The following is a 7,386-nucleotide window of genomic DNA, read 5'->3' on the forward strand; positions in this document are numbered from 1 at the left end:
TGACAGTCATGGGGCTTGAACTCAGGGCCTGGGTGCTGTCCTTGAGCTTTTTTTAGTTCTAGGCTAATGCTCTACCTGAGCCACAGTTCCACCTCTGGCTTTTTTGGTAGTTAATTGAAGATCAGAGTCTCATGGACTCTCCTGTCCAAGTTGGCTTCCAACTGTGATCCTCAGATCTCAGCCTCCTCAGTAGGTAGGATTACAGGCATGAGCCACTGGCACTTGGTGCTTAACTTGCTTTTAATCATTAAAATCAAGGAAGGATTTGAATTGATGGAATTCAATAAAAACAAACCAAAATGAGAACTTGGCAGAATAAACAATCAAATTTCTGTAATGAAAAATTGCAAGGGAATAAATTAACCAAAGATGGAGAAGAAGCCAAAAGATTAATCTGAGGAGATACAATAACCAATAGCAATCCATGGATCTTCCTTGGATTCTGATTCAAATAGCCAATTAAAAACCTATAAGATAGCCTGGTTGATCTTTGGATTTTTGTTAAAACCAGCCCAGGGAGAAAAATATGTGATACTCTTATTTACAGCTAACCACCAAAAGGCTGGAAGTGGAGCTGTGGCTCAAGTGCTAGAGAGCTAGCCTTGAGCAAAAAAGCTAAACAACAGTGCCCAGGCCCCGACTTCAAACCCCAGTACTTAGCACACAACAACACAACAAAACCCATAAGACAATTGGGAAAATGTGAATGCTAGGTGAATATCAGATAGTATGAAGGAATCATTTTCTTTGGATGTGATTAACAGTTTGTTATATTTAAGTGTGTAACGTAGAGGTACATGTTGAAATATGTATGCATGAAATGCTTACATGTTTGTTTCAAAACAATCTAAGGCAGAGGAGATGAGTGCGAGGTATATACAAAAACAAGCTGGACCCTGAGCTTATCACTGTTGAAGCTGAACAATGTGTGCTAGTGCAGAGATGCACTTCCTACTCTTTTGGTCTATCTTTGAAAGTTTCTATGATTAAAAACTTCTGTATTTTTCATTGTCATTTTAAGATAGGCTGAGAGCAACTAACATGAAGGAAAATCTACCATTCTCCTTGTCAGTCATTAACAACTACAATGCCTAAAACTCAAAATATAGCTGAATGTTAGAAATAATTTGACATGGCACTTTTAACACTAGTCAGAAGAAAACTGAAATTTGTTACATCTGCTACCAAATTAGAGCTTCAGACTTGGAGTCGTTTAATACCTCAGGCCTCAGGGAGATTTTTCAGCTCAGTTAATGAGCAAATGCTTCCATTTTGGTTTTGGCAGTTGACCTTTGGCAGACTGTCCTTGCTTATGTGTAAGTTTTGTGGACTGTCTTATTAGTAAATGGAATTTTGACTTTTGCTGTTTTGGTATGTTTTCACTAATTGTCTACTCAAATCCCCAAAAAGCAGTGAGTAGGTTCTATGTTTTGTAACAAGGTCCTCTCATTTCTTATTATGAAAAGCATACCTGTAGGCACTCAGAGATCAGCAAAACCATCCCTTAGGTGAGTCTTTTGCAAGATTATAGGGTCTTTTTAATCCAAGCTCTTACTCTCCTCCTAAAGTTGCTTTTGTAACCAACTTTGTAGCACCATGAAACACAGTTCAACTCTCAAAATTAACTAGCATTCTTCCTTTAGAGGTCCAAGAGCTTGTGTGTGGAAGATGAGTAAGTGAATGGAGGTATGAAAATAAGTCTTATCAGGACAGAAATGGATGAGAATTCAAGGGAAAAACAAATCACCATAGCGAAAGAGTTGCTTGTTGCCAGGTATAGCATCACAGGCTTGAGATCCTAGCTACCTAGGAGGGTAGAAGTCCAAGGTGGTCCAGCCCAAAACTGGAAAATCTACTGGAAAAATAACTAATACCAAAAAGGGCGGGGTTGGTGGGGCATGGCTTAGGTGATAAAGTACCTGCTTAGCAAGTGTGAGGCCCTGGTTCAAACTCCAGTACCACATGCATGCATGTGCACACACACTCACATGCAAATAACAATATAGGGTTGCTTGTTCACAGCTATTCAATATCTTTCCTTTGAAAGTTATCTAGGGGCTGGGAAGGTGGCTCAGTGGTAGAGCGCCTGCCTTGCATGCCTGAGGCCCTGGGTTTGATTCCTCAGCACCACATAAGCAAAAAAAAAAAAAAAAAAGAAAGAAAGAAAGAAAAAGAAAATAAAAGTTATCTAATTTTTTTGTCCATTGTGGGGCTTGATCTCAGGGCCTGGGCACTATCCCTGGGCTCCTTTTGCTCAAGGCTAGTGCTCTACTACTTTGAGCCACAGCTCAATGTCTAGTTTTCTGGAAGTTAATTGGAGATAAGAGTCTTACAGACTTTCCTGTTTGGGCTGTCTTCAAACTGCAGTCCTCAGATCATGCCTGGTGGTCTGTGCCCCCAGCCCCCAGCTAGAAAAGTCATCCTAACTAGGAATCTCAGTGGCCTTGTGTTGGAAGCTTTCAGGAAGTGCCACCAGCCAAGCAGAGGAGTCTTGACTTTTGATGAGAAGCTCTCCCTTTTCCAAATTCTGGTTCAATGTCAAGAACGTTGAACCTGAACATATATACAACTGGTACTGTGTCCTAGGGTGGAGTCAAAGAAATTTCCCTGTCAGTGTTGGTGACAGAGCAGAAAAGTCTGCCTCAAAGGGGCAGAATCCATATCTGTGATCCCAGCTCTATCTCTAGTAGGGTAAGAAATGATTGCCAGGACTCTCATTCTTTAGGAAACAGCTGAAGTCTGAGATAGGGCAAGCACTTACACTCTAGTTTATCCTGAGGTCTTCCAGTCTCCAGCAGGGACAGGTAACACACGACATCCTTCAAATACACAACTGGAGACTCTGAGCCTGATGACTGAGCAGCAGGAACTCCCAAGGGGGCTGTAGTCACTTGATCTTTGGCTGTCACTGGCTTCTGGACTGTGTTTGCATCTGTGATGGGCAAAAGGAAGGCATCCAAAGATACAGACATTAGGAAATGTCCATACTGTGGAGGTTATATTCTCTGAGTTGACTTCATTGTGTCACTTTTAAGAGTTTCTTTCCTTGTAGGAAATTCATCTATTCTCTTTGCATTTTCAGAAAAGGTAATACTGATTCTTGGTAATACCAATAGTCAACAGCTGAATGTACTTTGGATGATCTTTTTGGACATATCTAACTTAATGAAGTAATTTTGATTAGAACTTCACCAGTATAGCCTCTCATAATGCTCTTCTCAAATACATTTAAAGACAAATAAAAGGATAAAATACTGAAAAACAGAAACTGAGACTGACAACCAATTTCCAGAAAACTAAGAAAGACTTTGACTAATTGCAAATGTGCTAGTTAGTTGGCCTAAGAAAATGTAAAAAGGACTTAGCAGAGCAATAAAATATTGTTGTACCACAAGGATAAATTCTTTGTTTCTCTCACACTTTGTCCTCGAGTCAGAAAAATAAGACATATTACTAACAAGAAACCTAGGCAAGTATATTTCACGATGTAAAATCTTTTTTTTTTTTGCTAGTCTTGGGGCTTGAATTCAGGTCCTGGGCATTGTCTCCGAGCTTCTTTGTGCTCAAAGCTAGTACTCTACTATTTGAGCCATAGCACCACTTCTAGCTTTTCTGAGTAGTTTACTGGAGATGAGTCTCATGGTCTGTTCTGCCCGGGCTGGCTTTGAACCAGGATCCTCAGATCTCAGCCTCCTCAGTAGCTAGGATTACAGGCCTGAGCCACCAATACCTAGCTGTAAAATCAATTTTTTTATTATTGTGTGTAAAATCAATTTTTGAGGTACTTTTCATACTCTCTCTTCAGTTACCCTTTCAACCTTCATACCAATTAGAAATGATTTTTTGTATCTAGTAAGGGAGTAAAATGCACAGAAAACAACTGACAAGGCAAACAGAAGACTATTAGTGGCAAATGCAGTGAAGCTACGGCAATGCTACTAAGTAACAAAGTACTGAAGCCTTAGAGGCAAAGATAACTCTGATGGTAAGGACCAAAGGGGAAGGGAGGCATGCCACCCATAACATCCTTAGTCAGAGAACCAAGGTACCAAGCAATAAAAGGTACTTAAGCTGGTTTGTGCTGACTGACTCCTCATTTGGTCTCACCAATTAACTAAAGGCAGAATAAAAGCTAGGCACACCAATCTCCATTTTGGATCTGTGTCCTTTGATTTGAGCCATTCTCTCTGGCAGCCACCTTTCAATCACGTTGGATTTCAAGAAGGACGACTTATGATCAATAACATGTTCATAAGAAGGGACAGAGGAAGCTGTTTCTGAGGAAGAGAATAGCCAAAAGGTCAGGCAGATCAGCTGCTAGGCAACCATGACTGTTCTCGCCCCTCCGATGGGGACAGAAATGACAAACTTCTAGCAAATTCTCTGGGACCTCAGGAAACAAGAACTGAAATGATGGTTAACCAGGCTCAAACTGGGAAAAAAAAGCTAAGGCACAGCACTTAGGTCTGAGTTCAAACTCCAATACCAGCACCAAAAAGAAAACAGTATGAGCTCAAATGACAAGAACCCTAACCCACAAAACACCACAGGGACCTGAGATGAGAGTTTCTTCAAGTGGACTCTTGATGTGTTTCTAATCTGTTCTCCACTCAGAGCTAGAAAGGAAACTAGAAGGATTACAGAGTTTTCAGTGTTTAAGTGAAGCACTCATGAGATTTAAAACAATTCACTATGGTTGGAAAGCAGAACATGGAGTGATAGTATCTTACCTATCATACATGTATACATACATATAGTTATATATGTATACACACATATATTCAATTATATAGGTATGTATGTACACATAAATATATACATACATACATAATATATGAAAAAAACATAAAACTGCTATTCTTTATCTCCTGGGTACATCCCAGTAGACAGATTCTGACTTCATGTATTTATAAATCTTTTTAGCAAAATGATCACGTCCAGTAAACGAGGTCTGACTTTCTGAGTCTTTCTTTGTATTTAAAGCTTCCAAAGAAACTTGGAGAGTCCACTAGTGACCTTCCATGAGAGCAGGATGCCAGCTGACACCTCCGGAGGCTGAGGATGCATACTGAAGGAGAGTTTGGCAAATAATACCTGTCCTAAGCATTTACACATCTAATTCACCTGAACCTTCATAACAACACTTACTGTTGTTCCATTTTTCAGATGGGACACCAAGGCCCTGAGACATTATTCAAGCATGCCCACAGGTATTGCCAAGAGTTAGAAATCAAACCCAGGCAGTGGCAGTCTGTATGTTCTATTGCTTGATCTGATTTAGGTGGCTAATGACCAGAAAATGTGTATTAGTCATGAGCAAAAGTCAAGGATGGCAATCTTTGCTTTTTCTCAGTCTTTTTTTTTTTTTGGTGCTGGTCCTGGGGCTTGAACTAATGGTCTGGATACTGCCCCTGAGCTTATATGCTCAAGGCTAGTGTGCTATCATTTGAGCCACAGTTTCACTTCTGGCTTTTTGATGGTTAACCGGAAATAAACGTCTCATGGACTTTCCTGCCTGGACTGGCTTTGAACCACAGTCCTCAGATCTCAGGATTATAGGAATAAACCAATGGCACAGAGCTTTCCTCAGACTTCTTAAGAGCGGCTGGCCTTGGGCCATGGGCCTGTCATCAACACAGAGAAATCATTTCACATTTATAAATGAGCCAGGGAGATTCCCCATCTGCCATAGCCCAGGACTAGGCCTAAGGACAGCAGACACTACAGAAGCCTCCGAGTGGGCAACTTTGGTGAACCCACCAGGAACTAACCAAAATGGCACCTTGCCACGGACACAAACCACCACGCATCTCAAGAAATACCGCTGCTTCTTTCTGCATAGGAAACAGAGCAGAAATTTTGCGGTTGGACAAGTATGAATTAAATCCTTGCTCTGCAAGGTACACCAGTAGTACATAACCTCCCCAAACCCCAGCTCCTCATGTGGTGTGACTGTAGAGGTTAAAGGAATATGTAAGAAACAGGTGCCAGGCAAACAGATCTTCAAAAACAATTTTAGTTGGCTTCTCCTTGCTAACTTATTAGTAACTCCTCAATCTGTTGAGAATGCCCTTATATACTTGTATCTTCTTCGGCCATCCACGAGAAGTCATCATTACTACTCTACTACTACTATTACTACACACACACACACACACACACACACACACACACACACACACACACACTCCTTCTTTGGACAGAGGCAAATGGCAATCTGTCCCAAATCTTGACATAGTTTGTTCCAGGGCAAGTAGAGAAAGAACTTCACTTAACACCAGATTTCCACCTTCTCCTCATGGATGAGGTATTCCCCAGTCTTCCCCTAAATCACATATTCCAAAGACTTACCTGTATCAGGGGCACAGGCCTCATCTGCTTTGGCAGCATTATCCACATTTTGTACACTAGAATCTTGGAAATAAAAAGATAATTTAAAGGCTAGTGTATGCTCCTGGTCTCTTAAAGGGGCAGGTGGGTTCCCGTCCCATATGATATGGTTCACATAAGTTGTGTTTGTGGGTCAGGGTTTCTTGTCATCTGAGCTCATGTTCTTCTTTCTTTCTTTCCTTCTTTTCTTTCTTTCCTTCCTTCCTTCCTTTCTTTTCCTTCCTTCCTTCTTGTGCTGTTTTCAGGCTTGGATTGAGGGCCTGAGTTGCTGTCCTTTACCTCTTTTGCTCAAGATTGGAACTCTACCATTTGAACCATAGCTCCAATCCAAGCTTTGTTAGTGGTCAACTGGAGATAGAGTTGACTGACTCCCGTCTCATACCCAAGCTCCAGGAGGATGGAACTTGCACTTCATGTCAGTGCCCAGCTAGTCGCAGCCTGGACATGTGCTGAATATGCTCTGCCAGCTGACTGAAGTCCTTGCTAAAGGCTTTCTTTTCTTGATACATGTAAGTTTGTGTCCCATATTGTCCACATTCTATTCTCTGAACCTGAGTGGCAGGGATTATCTCCTTGTTTATTGGACCATGGGTTTCTATGAAGTCATATAAAGGAAAGAGTCTCCGTTCCTTGGTCCCCATTCTGAACCCATAGGAAAGTTCCTATGCTCAGAGGACTCTAGGAATCCAGTCCTTGTCCATGGCACAGGGTCTGAGCTATTCAAGTTCCTCCCATCTTGATGAAGGCTAGTCCACATACCTGAGCTGTTTGGTGCAATGCTGCTGCTTCCTTCCTTTGGGTGGTCAGGAGTCTCCTGTCTGGGCTTCTGGCTGAAGGCCAGAAAGAGGTTTGAGCTCAGTGGCTGAGGAAGATCCACCTCCAGGTAGGCCCTCATGAACAGCTTGAAGACATCATAGCTGATTGGCTGAGAGGAACAGAGAAAACTTGGTGGAGGAAATTGAAGGGACAGAGGGGAAGGAGAAGAAGGAAGGGGAG

General features: G+C 41.7%; 1 long non-coding RNA gene across 1 annotated transcript; it reads right to left on the minus strand.

Annotated features, from left to right (window-relative positions):
* Positions 1–2,834: 2,834 nt before the first annotated feature.
* On the minus strand, positions 2,835–7,237 carry LOC105999692. Its single transcript, XR_001175749.1, has 3 exons — positions 7,150–7,237; positions 6,352–6,414; positions 2,835–2,932 (listed from the first exon to the last, which is right to left on the minus strand). It is a non-coding gene; the product is annotated as an uncharacterized LOC105999692 (long non-coding RNA).
* Between the last annotated feature and the right edge of the window lie 149 nt (positions 7,238–7,386).

The sequence above is a fragment of the Dipodomys ordii genome, unplaced genomic scaffold (assembly GCF_000151885.1).
Source record: "Dipodomys ordii isolate 6190 unplaced genomic scaffold, Dord_2.0 Scaffold196, whole genome shotgun sequence".
In the NCBI taxonomy this organism is placed as follows: Eukaryota; Metazoa; Chordata; class Mammalia; order Rodentia; family Heteromyidae; genus Dipodomys; species Dipodomys ordii.